The sequence below is a fragment of the Lissotriton helveticus genome, chromosome 8 (genome assembly GCF_964261635.1).
Source record: "Lissotriton helveticus chromosome 8, aLisHel1.1, whole genome shotgun sequence".
NCBI lineage: Eukaryota > Metazoa > Chordata > Amphibia > Caudata > Salamandridae > Lissotriton > Lissotriton helveticus.
In genome coordinates, this window is record NC_136069.1 from 1,495,712,537 (window position 1) to 1,495,728,370 (window position 15,834).

At 48.5% G+C, this 15,834-nt stretch overlaps 1 protein-coding gene across 1 annotated transcript in view; it reads right to left on the reverse strand.

Moving 5' to 3' along the window:
• Positions 1-15,834, reverse strand: part of HIKESHI (heat shock protein nuclear import factor hikeshi) — an 81,876-nt gene that overhangs the window by 29,231 nt on the left and 36,811 nt on the right. The gene's annotated exons all lie outside the window — the stretch shown is intronic.

The following is a 15,834-nucleotide window of genomic DNA, read 5'->3' on the forward strand; positions in this document are numbered from 1 at the left end:
GAGCAGAAGCCCACTTGTGTGCTGTATGGAGGACCAGAGTCTGGTGGAGTATGACCCCTGATGTTGACTGGGTAAATGGGAGAAGGTTTGCACTTTTTCTGTACCGTGGTGTTACCAACCTGATCTTGACAGGCCCCTTGAATGTGTTGGGCTGATCTGAACATGCCCATCAACATCGGGAGGAACTGGACGGTACTCTATGACTTATAGAGAGTTTCTATGTGGAAATTATCTGCCTTGTGGCGGACACTGTGGAAAGTGTCTGCCCTTTGGATCACCCTGTAATATGTTGTAGTGTTGTTTGGTAAGAGACAGTAGGAGGTCCACGAGGTGGCCCCCTTGGGGTTCTTGTTCCTAGGTCTGCTATCCCGCTGTCTACTGTCAATGGACTTTGATATCGTGTACACGCTCATGCTGTCTTTGTATGTTTTGTTTATTTCAAATGCCAATAAATTTGATTAGCAAAAAAAAGAGACAGTAGGAAGAGTATTGGTCCAGGTCTGGATCCCCTGGGGTTATAAACTTGGTGGTCGCCAAAAGGTCAGCCTTATAACGGTCAGCAGGGTCAAAGGGACTGCCTTCTCTATAGGCGGAGTGGTGAAACCCCTCTTGTGACTGTGGAGGCAATGAAGGTGGTAACCTGAGAGAGGGTGGCGAGGGGGAGTCTGTGAAGGAGATGGAAAAGGAGGAAGAATTGGAACATAGGGGAAAAGGATGGTGAGCCTATCCTTGTATCTTAGGCTTAGGAGCTGGAGTCGGCTCCAATGCGAGCTGTTTCGGAAAAGTCCATTTTTTATTTCAGAGAAAATCTCCAAGGGCGTGGTTGATGGGAGCTTTGTGGCGATCTTCCCTATCTGGGGGATGGATGAACAGTTGCTTTTGCCTTGCATCCAGCTGCTCCTGTAGTCTCTGTAGGTATGTTTGCTCCTAATCGTCTCAGTCAGCCTCCGTGCCGATGGCAGTTCCAGCATCAGTGGCGACCTCAGATAAGACAGTGGGTTCAGCATCAAGGTCGGCCTTGGTGCCGGCGCCTAGGGTACCTTCTGCTTCAAAGATCTCCAAGCTTGTGGAGGACCTTGGGTCTCGGCGACCCAATAATATAATCCACATTTGTAAAGCTCGAACAATCCCCCGTAAGGGTCTCTAGGCGCTGGGGGCTGTCTGGAAGAATAAGCAAGCTATTGCCCAGAGTCACATGGTGCTGGGCTAGCCTGCCGCCGGAGGGTCAATACCCGGAGCTGGGACCAGCGTCAGTTCTAAAGATGTTCGGAGCGGACTGTAACCCGAAAATGGTAGAGCCCCTAGTCTGTGTGGTGGTGGTAAGATTGGATGCCGGACCCGTTCGGTGGTGGTGCTATGCCTCTGTCTGAGCCCTTCTCTGGGTGTCAACCATACTCCTGACCCTTAGAGAGGTCTTTGTTCAAGGGCTGAGTCAAGGAAAACACCGCCTCTAGGCAGGCTGGGTGGTGGCTGAATCGGTGGAACGCCCGAGGGTCCAGAGTCCTCACCTTCTTCAACGTCAAACTGGGTCTCGACTCTGAAGAGGTCATGGGTGTCGTCGGAGGTTTGCAACCCCATCTTCTGGTCAGCCCACCTTCGTTCTCATAGATAACAGGTGGTCTTTTTCAGGCACATGGTGAGGCAGGCCTGGCACATAGCAGCGTCTTGGTCAGTGGTAGGGGCAGAGATAGGTCACCTAATGGTGATCAGACCACTGATATTTGCCGTGGTTCTGTGGGACAGTAATATAATGGAGTCCGTTCCAGCACCCTGAGTGCATTCTCGGTAGAGAAGCAGTCAAAGATGCAGGCACATGGCCCAGTAGAGGGCCTGAGGCCCTCATGTCAGGAGTCAAGGGTTAAATTGGACAAATGGAATCGAATTTCACTGCGTCGGCCCAAGCAGAAGCATGAAGAATGCGATGAACTCGCAGTCCTGGTAAATCATGTTCAAACCAGATGGAAGAAAAAAAAATAACATGGAGTTGGTGTCTATGTATAATGCCAACTAAGGGAGACGTCAGTGCATTGTGTGATTCAATAGACTTTCTTCGAAGAAAAAACAGCTTGCAAACCCCCAAGTCCAACACTCGCGGACATGATTATGTACAGCAACACATGGTATGAGAACGCATTTTCCCCTGTTAAGAATAAAAATAAATGATGCTTGGAGGTTCTGGAAGGAGCAAGTTAGCTATTCTACACCAACAAATCTGACCTACGTTAGACATTAACTGGAAACCTATACAATACTTTAACACCTAGTCGGGGTAGTAAGTGCTATATAAAAGCAATTTACAATTACAATTTTACTTAAACATAGTGAATACGAGCACTGAAAACAGGACCATCGAAGTTCAATCTTACATACTGAAAGACATTCTAACTACAACAAACAGTATTAACCAGTGGCCAGTTTTAAAAAAGGATCAATGGAAGTTTAGTAAATATAGTAATTATTTTATTGAGAACGATTGCTGCATTATAATGTGAAAAACATAACTGCTTTTAATGATTTTCTAATGAAATTAAAGGCTGGCCACTGAAACCTAAAACTGACATGTATGACTTGTCCGCAGGTATTTGTACGGCCTAGTATGAATTATGGCAACACTTTCCTCACAGGTCTCCTGAAAATCTGGACCGCCCCTAAAAATATATATATATATATATTTTTTTTAAAGCATTGGCATAGCCAATAGCTCTAGCCTTTGGGACCTTATAAGTGTTTAGTAATGCAGCACATTATTCTGGGTGGTTCAATTATAGCTTAATTTCTGAATATGTGTAAGGTTATATGAAGCCCAAATAGGAATGTGCGGAAGCTCACAGCATTGGGAGCAGTGCGGGTAGCTTGCAGTGGTGGTGTAGGGGCAGCCAAGGGAAGCTTGCAGAAGCGAGGGACGTGTGGAAGTTTGAGGCAATGGGAGCAGTGCTGGGTAGCTTGAAGTGGTGTAGGGGCAGTCCAGGGAAGCTTGCAGACAAGGAAGTGGCAGCCTCCATCATGGGCAAAAAATTAAAGGTGCGTCTAAATCGTATAATAGAAGGGGCAGCATTGAAGGGCTCCCATTATATGTCTAATCTACATTAAAAATGAACTCTGAAGGGCTGAAAGTTCTTATTATGTCCTACCAAAGGACTATCCGGAAACATTGAGAGTTCCCTTTCATACGTGCAAGCAAAGGACAGCACAAGACTGCTCAGAATATCCATACAACCAGAAGAGGGTGACTACATTAAAATGCAGGTTCATCCTCAACCCAAAGCACACATCACCGCCTAAACTTTCATCAACAAGTTGATCACATCAGATACATTTTTTTACTGATGTGGCTGGGAGGGGGGGAAACTCCACCGAAAACTTGTGAAATAGCGGTGTCCTATCTAACAACCCTGCAGCAGCCATAATGGTTTGCCCACATTGGATGCTCATAGTCTGCTATTGTCTTATCAGAACAAACGTATGCACAATGCGGGAAAGTCTTGAGCTTCCATTGTGAGCCAGGCAAGTGACTAGTCCATAAATGGCACATATTCATTTCCACGTAGCACACCTATGCTGCTTTCTTTAGCACATACACATATCATTAATTTGACACAAGCTTTGGGAGCTAAGGTTTTGGAAACATCTCATTACCTTGGCGTATACAAACACTTGTGGGCAACTAGATAACTTTGAAATCCTTCAGTCACTAGCATTATATAAGCCATACTGTTAATATAAAATATTACACAAAACAATTTTCTAAAGCAGGGTTGTGCAAAGTAAACAAACAACAGCAAGGGTTCGTATCGTTGGGATTACGGTACATTCCTAAGTATTAGCTGTATGCAGGGAAAAAAAGAACACAAAAAACAGTTTTTCTTCTTCTCCAATCGGCAAATCCACTAGCATGCAATCGCAAGCAGCTACTTATAAACTTAGTAACTGCTCTGTGGTTGCTTAAAGTGCAGTTTATTTTCTTCCAAAAACATTTTATCTGCAGACGCTTTGGGTCTGAGGGGCGCCTGCATGGACATAAACAGTTCTTCGCCTCCCTCAAAGCACAACAGGCTGGAGTGTAAGAAACACAATTACCTCCCCGAAGCACCGCTCCAAAGACTCCATAGATCCCGGCATAATTCCAAAATGCAAATCCTAGTGCGCGAGCCCAGTGCCTCCATTTGGAGTCCAGCAGCCTCCATGAGGAAAGATAACCCACAATCCCGACCGCCCAGGTACGACCCCCGCAGTTGGATGCAAGTACTCTCAAACAAGGGGAGGGAGCGGAGGCAGCAACTTCCGTATGCAGAATACAGAGCATGTGACCCACATTTGATTCTAAAATGTCAGCAACAAGCAGGCAAGAGAAGGAGACAGCTGCAGCCCGAGGTGAGGGGCAGTACTAGGAGAACAGAGAGAGCAGGGGGAGGAGTGCCAGCCAGATAAAGTGTGGCATCCGTGAAATCGGCACTGCGCTGAGCCAGGTAAACGCTCACTGGAATACGAACAAAAAAAAAGTTCCTTAACAAAGTAAAATAGAAAAAAAGTGAAAGCCTACAACTCCTGGGGCAATACTCCAGAGGAGTGAATTACGTGCAAAAAGGAGGTACCAGAAGACAAATTACCCACTGGCAAGCAAGGGATTTTAAAAGACAACTATTTAGACAAATGAAAAGCGATAGGCGGAGTTCAAGCTCACAAAGTCCATACAACAGATAGTCCTGACAGCTCAAACGCGGTCTAGGCTCGACCCAAAAACAGCAGTCAAGCTGAGATGTGTTACCAGCATGTATATAAGGATGCGTAAGGCGAGCTGCAAGTTGAGACGACATGTCAGGACAGACCCAATTAACTGTATGGGTAAAAGAGGGAAAAACAGGAAGGCCAGCGGAAATACTGGCAAAAAGAAGAGAAGCATAAACAAAACCAAAATTAAGGTACATAATACCGGATTCTTGCAACATTCTAGAGATTCCCTGAACATGTGAAAAGGTTTCAAAGACAACAGCCCATTTAAACGAGTATACTATAAAAACCTGACAGACAGACTTCGCAAAAACACAGGGCCTCTTCCACACACTTGGCGGTTGTTAATGAGAAGATTACGGAGACCTTTTTCCAGATATCAAAGTAAGGCTCTCTTATCTTAATCGAACAGTAAAGGCAGTGTCTAACACGCAATAATAGAAAATTGTAATCAGCAAGGTTTGAAGGTGGAAATTTGACAATCTTCTGTTTGCATGCACTAAAGGAGTAACAGCTATAAGGAGAAAAGAGATTATCTTTTCTTGTCAACCTCCTCTATCAATAGAGAATTTTATTATGTCCCCATTTTAAAGGAAAAGATGGCTAAAGCGGGCTTTGCAATAGCAGTTTACCATCTTTCTTTGCTGGTCTCATGTTCAGAGAACAATAATGCTTCTCAGGTTTTCTTAAGAATATCAGGTCTTGAACTGCCATCCACTCTAGCTGTTAAGGAAAAGTAGAAAGCTAAGAATTGTCTGAAAAACCAGTGCATGCATGACAATATTCAACAGAGGCACTACCTATACTATAGTATGAAAAACAGCTCATCGCAGAAAGAACAAATCAGATAGAACAAATTACTCACAGTAGTATGGCTCCCGTGGAAGCCACAATCATCAGGATGCAGCGATTGAGGAATCTCAAACTACCTGGGTGCCCAACCTCGTCATGGCCGCCACACAAATAGATGAAACACCTAGGCTCCTACCTTCTATTTTTCTATTCCTCACCCTTGAAACCCCTCCACCCACACCGGACTCCTCGGACTGGAACTTCGAGCTTACTCTAGCGCGGCTAGGGGTGCTCTCCATCACCCCCCCCCCCCCGGTTCACCCACCATGACATTGATTTTGGGATCTTCCTCCAACCGTTGAGACCTATCTAGCTGACCGATGCCCGGTGGAGCTACCTGTTCGCTAAAGAGGAGATGGGTTGTGGATTTCCCCCTCAGCCATCACCTACCCAGCCGGACCTTGGGCAGACTTTCCTTCGTCTCTCTGTCATATTCTCCCCCTACCCTTTTTCCCTTCCCCCTATCCTTCTACGCTACACTTTTCTCGTCTTCCTATGCTCTTTAAATTGTTTTGCTTTTTAACCTAGAACTTGCTATTTGGCCTTGGCCCGGTGGAGCTACCCGATAGCTAAAGAGGAGATGGGCCGTGACTTCCCCCTAAGCCGTCATCTACCCAGCCAGACTTGGGGCAGGTTTCCCTTCGTCTCACCGTAATTTCTTCCTCCTACTCTTTCATCCTACCCTTCTACTCTCCATTTATCTCATCTCCTATGCTCTTTTAATGTTTTACTAGAAACGTATGTAACCTGTTAACTGATGTAATTTTGTAGCTTTGTGGCTCTTCATGTAATGCGATCTGATACCTCCAGGTCTAGCCAGTGCTATATAAAACTCAAATACCAAATAAAATAGTCATTGTTACTCCTCATAATAACTTATTTTTTCACAACTTGTGTTTCTTCAAACGGACAGAGCTTGGTTCCACTACCTAACCAAATGTGTGTCACCCTTCAGCAGTCCTAAACCACATATGTGTCTCTCCAAATAAAACGTTTTTCAGCTCATATGACCGGAACAGGGTAAACAGATTAGTACCATGCAGAAGGACTCGTGCTAGGCTAGTTCAGAAGAAAGCGTGTGTTGAGGTCTACGACTAAATGTCCTTAACACGAAGTACTTCAAACTAAACATGTGCCACATTCAATCTCCTGGGATAGGAAGGGAGCATGAGCTTTAGCACCCAACATTAAGGCATCTGCACATACTAGCACTATCTGGTACTCAGTTCCCAGATGCAACAAATTGACAAATTAGTTGCATGATAAGGGGATCCTAGGACAACGTACTTGTGTTATTACAGGGTGAAAAATGTCCTTACACATGAATACCAATGCACAATCCTGTTCCTAAACTTAATACATAGTGGACAGCGGCAGTTCAGACTGTCAGATAACATCAGCTAGAGTTGTGTTTTAACAAGACGTGGCTAAAATGGCCTGAATTTAGAATACAGGCCTAGAATATAGTGTTTGCAAAATTCAAACAAGTAACTCACATCACTTCACAATCCACAACCATCCTCAACCTACCCTGCGAAGAAACTGGAACAAAATCACCATCGACCAGATCTCCTCATCGCTTCTCCTAAACCCCCCCCGCCCACTCCTCAAACCCCAACCAAGCAGCCACTAATCTCACCCAATGGCTATCCAACAGCGCCGACATCCTAGCACCGTTGAAAAAACGTCAAAGCAAACTAGGCAGCAAAAACGCCTCTTGGTTCAACGATGATCTTAAGAAATCTAAGAAACTCTGTCGATCCCTTGAGAAGGCCTGGAAAAAAGACCCAAACACCAGCACCAGAGACGCCTTCAAAAACGCCACCCGCATACACCACCAACTAATCCGATCTGCCAAGAAAGCCGCATTCAAAGATCGTCTAGATAACAACGCCCACAACAGCAAGGAACTATTCAACATCGTCAAAGAATTTACCAACCCTTCAGCCAACTCCAACGACATCACCCCCTCCCAAGCCCTCTGCGACTCCCTAGCTTCCTTCTTCCACAACAAAATCGCAGACATCCACAACAGCTTCGACAACCGACCCGGAGACCTACCCACCCAACCTTCCGCAGGACCTTCACCCCCCTTGAACATCCTTAACGACTGGAACCCAATCTCCACCGAGAACACCATCCGCCTGATGAACTCCATCCACTCAGGATCCCCAACTGACCCATGCCCTCACCATATCTTCAACAAAGCAGACTCCATCATAGCACCACACCTCCGAGATGTCATCAACTGCTCCCTCAACTCCGCCACCTTCCCGGAAAGCTGGAAACACGCAGAACTCAGCGCCCTTCTGAAAAAACCCACAGCCGACCCCACCGAACTCAAAAACTACCGCCCCATCTCGCTCCTTCCATTCCAGGCCAAAGTCATTGAGAAAGCTGTCAACAACCAGCTCGCCGCCTTCCTCGAAACCAACAAATCACTCGACTCCTCACAGTCTGGCTTCCGAGCCAAACACAGCACTGAGACCGCCCTCATCGCAGCCACAGACGACATTCAAACTCTACTGGACAATGGAGACACAGTCGCCCTCATCCTCCTCGACCTCTCCGCTGCCTTCGACACAGTCTGTCATAGCACCCTTCTACAGCGCCTCAGAAATGTCGGAATCCAAGGAAAAGCACTGGAATGGATCACCTCGTTCCTCACCGGAAGAACCCAAAGAGTCCGCCTCCCACCATTCAAGTCAGAGGCCTCTGAAGTCATCTGCGGCGTTCCACAAGGATCGTCACTCAGCCCCACCCTCTTCAACGTATACATGAGCCCCCTTGCGGCCATCGCTCGCCAACACAATCTCAACATCATCTCCTACGCTGATGACACTCAACTGATCCTCTCACTTACCAAAGACCCTAACACCGCCAAAACCAACTTACACGAAGGAATGAAAGAAGTAGCCGAATGGATGAAGCACAGCCGTCTGAAACTGAATTCAGACAAAACAGAAGTCCTCATCTTAGGCACCTCCCCCTCCGCCTGGGACGACTCTTGGTGGCCAGAGGCCCTCGGAAAAGCACCCATCCCGACGGACCACGCACGGAACCTGGGCGTCATCCTGGACTCCTCACTCTCGATGACCAAACAAGTCAACGCCGTTTCATCTTCTTGCTTCAACATTCTTCGCATGCTCAAAAAAACATTTCGCTGGATCCCCACCGAAACTAGAAAAACGGTCACCCACGCACTGGTCACGAGCCGCCTGGACTATGGAAACACCCTATACGCCGGTACCACCGCTAAACTCCAGAAAAAACTCCAACGCATCCAGAACGCATCAGCCAGGCTCATACTAGACATCCCGCGTAAAGAACACATCTCTGGCCACCTGAAAAACCTCCACTGGCTCCCCATACATAAGAGGATAACGTTCCGCCTCCTCACCCACGCACACAAAGCACTCTACGAACTTGGACCCGAATGCCTCAACACACGACTGTCCTTCTACACCCCCACCCGTCAGCTACGATCCTCCAACCAAGCCCTGGCCACTGTTCCTCGCATCAACAAAACCACCATGGGAGGTAGATCCTTCTCCTACCTGGCAGCTAAAACCTGGAACTCACTTCCCACTCACCTTCGCCTTACTCAGAACCACCTAGCATTCAGAAAGCAACTCAAAACTTGGATATTCGACAAGTAATTCCCCACCCTCCCTCAAGCGCCTTGAGACCCTATGGGTATGTAGCGCGCTATACAAATCTATTGACTTGACTTGACTTGACTTGTATTGCAGTTAATTTGGATGGAATATTGCCTCAAAAGCCATGCATGTTGCCTGGACTATAACTTTGTAAGATATTAAGGCATTAGGCTGGTGTTGTACACTGAATGGTTTAGCACTCTTAAATATAGGTCTATACGAAGAAAGATGGACTACACAATCTAGAATAACTAGGATGTATACAAACACAAGCTGTGAAGTAGTTTGTATCTTTCAAGAAATATAGTCAAAGTAAGCAGAAATGTCATAACTGAGCAAGCTACTTATCTTCTGTCAACAATTATTATCGTTTTATCGTAACCGTAGGTGGGGGTACCACAATTTACCTCTTTTTTTTTTTTCACAATACATTTTTATTGATTGATCAGGTAAAAGCATATATGCGGCTCTCCACAATCAGATCACCACCAAATATTGTGACACGTTTCAGTATTATTGCATAGCCTAATCAATGAAGAGGAAAATAAGAACCACCCCCCCCACCTCCACCCCCTTACCCCAACCACCCAACTTCCCGTCTACCCACCCCTTATCCCTCCCTAATCCCATGCACGTGATCACATTAAGCCTTCAGCACTTGGTCGTAGTGTGCCCGGTATGGCGCACCGCCCTAGGCCCGAGGGTCCTCCTCCACCTGTAGTCCATCCTCCTGTTCTGCCGGAGGGTCCAGAGGCAACCCCCTATACTCCGCCCACCTTTTCCAGATTTTATAGTGCTTACGGGGGCATCCTCTGGCCTCAAACACTGGGCGCTCCAGCCCCATAAAGTAGTCCAGGCCAGCCTTCCATGCACACAGTGGGGGGGCTCGCACTCCCTTCCATGCTCGTGCGTGCCAGGTCCCTTTTTGCAACGACCAGACCCAGTAACAATAGATGGCGCTTGTATATATTTCCTCCTACACCTTCCAATACATGGAGGAGCCCTAATCTGGGGGTGCGGGGAAGATCCCACCCCAATACCTCTTACAAACAACTCCATACACCACTCCAGAATCTGGTCAGGCCAGCACAAGACCACACAGTGTGCAGCAGCGTACCCCTCTCAACTCCACAGCGCAGGCACTCCGGAGACACAATCAGGCCCGCCTTCCACAACCATTCCCGGGTGTAATAGGCCCTGTGTAAGTATTTGAACTGGATGAGCCTGAGTCGTATCGCTATGGCAGTCCCTCTTGGGGACTCTAGTGCCTCCCTCCAATCACCATCATCTAAAGGTCCAACGTCTTTCTCCCAGGCATCTTTATGGGGAAGTAGGGAGGAGGAGCAGTGCGTGGCTAGCGTCTGATAGATTCGGGACACTTTCTTATCGCCGAGGTCTCCCATGAAGACTTTCGCCTCCACTGGGCTGAATTCCGGTAATGACTCCAAGCCCGCAATGCTAGGCGCTAGCGCATGACGGAACTGTAGATAGCGAAAGAATTGGGTCTTGGGCATTTGGAACTCGGTACTGAGCTCCTGGAAGGATTTGAGGGTGACCCCGGTCATTACATGTCCTAGCGACGAGATCCCGATGGCGTCCCACCCACCGAACCCCGTCAACGAGGCCAGCCCGGGGAGCCTCCCGTTCTTCCACAGCGGAGTCTCTGCTGTTAATCTGCCCCACCAGCCCATGCGGCGCAGCGCCTGTCGCCATATAACAAAGACCACTCGCGTGGTACATGGCAGCTTTCGCCGTAGCTTGGCCGAGTATAGGATCGTGTGTAACGTGTTATCACCCATCAGCGAGCGCTCTAGGGCGTATGCTGGGTCTCCTCTGTCCCCATACCACCATTCGTTAAGTACCAGCAAGTGGGAGGCCTGATAAGACAATAGGTCCGACGTGGCCAGGCCACCACAATACGTGGACAGGAAGCACGTCCGCAGCGCCACCCTGGCTGCCCCTCCAGCCCACAGGAAACGGCTCAAGACAGAATTAACCTGCCGAAACCATTGGGGAGCGATAAGGTGGGGGTGATTCTGCAGCTGGTATAAGAGGCGCGGGTTGCGACCATTTTGCAGATCGCAGATCTACCAAAAATAGTAAGAGGCATCCGAGACCACGTTTTAACATCCGTCTGGACCCTTTCCCACACCGGTACCACGTTGCGTTCCCAAGCAACGTCCGCGGACTCGGAGAGGAACACTCCTAGGTACTTTAATCCCCCGGCCGCCACCTGCAACGTTGATGCCCAAGGGTCCGCCACTACCCCAACACCCACAGGGTGGACTTACGCGGGTTTAGACAAAGGCCCGATACCTCCCCGAAGATACGCATTATCTCAAAGACTCGGGGGCCCGATCTGTGTAAATCTGTAAGGAAGAAGAGGACATCGTCTGCATATAGTGCAATTCTGTCGGTGAGGTTTCCACCCCACTCAAAGCCCCGCATCTGCGCGTCGATGCGTACCCAAGAGGCCAGGGGCTCCATAGCTAGTGCAAATAAATACGGGGAGAGCGGGCACCCCTGTCGGGTCCCCCGGCCGATTGGAAACCTCTCGGAGACCGCCCCGGAGACACGTACAGATGCCGTGATATCGGTATAGAGCAGTTTGAAGTAGTAGATAAACACCGGGCCCAGGTTGAGGCGGGGCAGGAGCGCGAACATGTATGTCCAACTGACCGAATCAAAGGCTCTATCTATATCCGCTAGTAGTAGGGCCGCCAGTTCTCCCTTGGCCCCAACAGCATCAACCGCCGCCTGCGCCCGCCTGATATTGTGCCGCGTCGCCCTATTTGGCATGAAACCAGCCTGGTCCGGGTGGACCAGGGCAGTCACGTACGGAGAAGGCGGTTCGCCAAGGCCTTAGCCAGCAGCTTAGCCCCGATATTGAGTAAGGAGATTGGGCGATAGGAGTCCGGCCTGTCTGGGGGCCTGCCAGGCTTTTGAAAGACCACAACTTCGGCGTGCCGCCAGTCAGCTGGCAGTCTACCCTGCGATCGCGCCGCCTCAAGTGCGGTCCGGTAATGGGACCCCATTTGGAGGTGGAATGTCTTATAAAATTCACACGGGAAGCCGCTTGGCCCAGGCGCCTTCCCTGTGTTGAGCTGTCCCAACGCGTCTCCCAGTTCCTCTGCCGTCAGGGGATGGTCTAGCGCTGTTCTGGTTTCATCTGAGACCGCCTTCGGAGGTAAGTCCGCAATGAATTTATCAATCGCGTCCGCCGATAGGTAATCCCGCGGAGCATATTGCTCCCTATAATAGTGGGCGAAGCTCGCCGCCAGTGCAGCCGGGTCCATGATCGCCACACCATCCCCATCGGTGAGACCCGGTAGCGTAAGCGGTTGGAGGGTATGCTGACATAACCTATGGAGCATGGTACAGGACTTATCCCCCCACTGATAGACTCTACTCCGCGTGGCCAGCCACGCTTGTCTAGCCTCGTCTAGTAACACAGACGCATATGACTGCTGTGCCTGCAGGAGCAACCTCACCGCCACCTCATCCCCCCCTCCCCGGCACTGCTGTTCTAGAGTTTCCACCTGCGCGGCCGCCTCAGTGATGGCCTCTCGTCGTTGTCGACGGGCCGCCGCACACCATGCAATGTCTATCCCTCTTATGGTGGGCTTCATGGCTTCCCAGACCACGACTGCATCTATATCCTCCACCAGATTCTCCTGCCAATAATGTGCAATCGCACCCCGCAGGTGCTGGACGTAGTCGGCCTGCTGAAGGTGCCACGAGGACATCCTCCACCGGAACGGCTGACGTTTCTTATGCAGCCCAACCCTGACGGCCACCGGGGAATGGTCAGACAACCCTCTAGGTAAGATTCCCGCCTCCCCCACTCTGTTCAGGAACGCATTGGGCACAAATATATAGTCCAGTCGCGAGAATGAACCATGCACCGCCGAAACATACGTATATTCTCGCACTTTGGGATGCATATGTCGCCACACATCCACCCAGCCCATTCCTTCCACCATTACATTCAACCGGGTAGGGGCAGCAGCTGTCAGCATCCCCTGCAATCTCCGACGGTCCATACACACATCCATTACCTCATTCCAATCACCCCCCAGCACTGCCAAGGACTCCGGGATGTCCGCCCACACCGCAAACAACTTCTCAGACAAGGCCCATTGCAATGGAGGAGGGGCATAGATACTTCCAAAAACTACTGGTTCAGAACCCACCATACCCTTGATAAAAATGTATCGACCCTGTGGGTCAGACCACTGTCTCTCATGGATGTAGGCCAACCTGCGATGTACCAAAACAGCAACCCCTCTGGACCCCCTAGAAAATCCGGCATGATAGACTTGCTGATAGCCAAATCTCTGCAGGCTAAGCACTTTCGTTCCCATCATGTGTATTTCTTGCAACAACAGTACATCCGCAGCCTCCCTCTTCCCCCATCGTAAAATCGCCCCTCGTTTGATCTTGTCGAGCATCCCCCTTACATTCCAGGATATCACACGCATGGACTCTCTGGGGAGCCCTGGAAGCGGCGCGTCAGCCATAGTCGAATGGAACGAACCCAGCGGGCCCCCGGAGCCACGCCCAAGCACCCCGCACAGTCATTGGCAAAGCATTAGAAATCACGTGCAATCCCCCCATCCACCCCTGCGCCCCCCAACAACAACCTCCCCACCCACCTTGTCCCAAACCAGACCCCCCCATTCCCACCCCCTCTTCGCCCCTTGCCCCCCACCCCTATACCTCATAGAACACTGAAGTATCTGTCGCAGCATGGGCAACCTCGGGCCCAAAACAGAGCGCCCAAGGCCAACGATACCAATGGATCCCAACTACCCCTGCAAACAATAGGAACCCCCCTCCCCTAGACAACTCCCACTAACGTAGGAGGCAAGTAGCCCCTATATAGGAGCACCCCGAACCCCTCCCGCCAACGCCACACAATGGTATACGAACAAACAAGTCATGGCTGTATACGCAGCAGTCAATCATCAATCCAGTAGAATACAGCGATACAGCCCCTCTCAGTCGGAGCTCACGGCATCTGCAGCAGGGCCTATGTCCCCACAGTCTCTCAGCGGCCCTTTCCAGAATGATCGGAGTCGGTAGGCGCAGCAGTGGGAGACCCACTTCGAGAAGCAGAGCGTTTCCGCGATCGAGACCTTCTATTCCTTTTGGTTCGGGCAGTCTGGTCCCCTCGGTCCTGCGACGGGTCCCTCGAGAGTCCCGGGTTCAAACACCTCCTTATTTTTTTGCTCATATTTATGGTTTATATATTCAGATTTCTGTGGTGTCTGACCACCTGACCCTTCTTTTATGTTCCAGGAATGTTAGTCCTCAAAAGCAGTTTCTTCTGCCCATATGATACAAGCATTTGCAATGCAATAGGTCTCGCATTTACGCGAGTTTGACCTATTGGCATTGTAAATGACAATGACTTTTATTTATGTTTCAGAAACCAAAACCTAAATAAAAGGCAATGTCATTTACAATAAAAATAGCTCAAACATTGCAAATGCTTGTTAAAAACTGTCTTCAGACGTTGCCACCATTTTCTGTGTCTCAAATTTCTTAATAACTGCTTTAAAGCTAAGACTTACCAAGGGCACTTGAAAGGAGAAGATTCTTTTTTAAGGTTGTTTTATAGTCTCTGACCACTTTTTTTAATCAGATTTTTCCTTTTTATTTTAAATTGTTGTGGTGGTAACCCTCCTTTATGACCTTAGTTTAATGTGGTTTTGATGAAATTGTATCTTTTATGGACCTACTTTATAAGCCGAATAAAGATTATTATTATTATTAAATGTCATTTACTATGTTTTTCATATCTCAATATTTGCCAATATTCTTTCGACTTCACGTTGTCTCTAGTCTTACTCTGTGCACTGCCCCATTGCTCTTTCAGGTGCTTTTTGATGATGATAATAATAGATTGGTCTTATGTAGCCCTTGTTACCACATATTTGGAATTTATAAAACAATAATAACAGGTGTTACAATCCCCTACCTCACTGGTACTCTTCCTACCTCTGCGACCTTCGGGCTTCAGACACATCTCAGCAGCTAGTGCTAAAATGTGTTGAGCTACCCCAGTGGCACTACAAAAAGTATTACTCAAAATAAAAACAAATCTATTATTACAAAGAGAGCTAATGCCCTGTCAACCCTTCGCTGCTTTGTAGATTATCAACCAATTCAGTTTTGAAACAGATATATTACTAATTCAGATTACAGATTCCGAAAAGCATTTTCGTGCCTGCTTATCCCCACTTGTGGTATACTCAATCCTATTATCCCACCTGCTTTTAGTTACTCAGCAGTGGAACAAAGTTTCTCAATCTTTGAGTTGCAGCTGCCGTTTTGTGTTTGCTCCATGGTAGCACACCTTTCTGTTCCTAGTCCCAAGTTTTCTTGACACAAGTTAGGACATTTGGGGATTCATACATTATTTATTGCTTCTATTCAAAGTGAACAAACTCACTTAATAAGAAGGAAAGTGCAAGAGAGGGACCTGGTAACCGGTCGGTGACTGCACAGCTGAGAAAATCAGGACGCAATAGGACCCCACGGCACCCAAACTGACATGCTGGGCCATACCACTTTTGGAGTGGTGATGGTA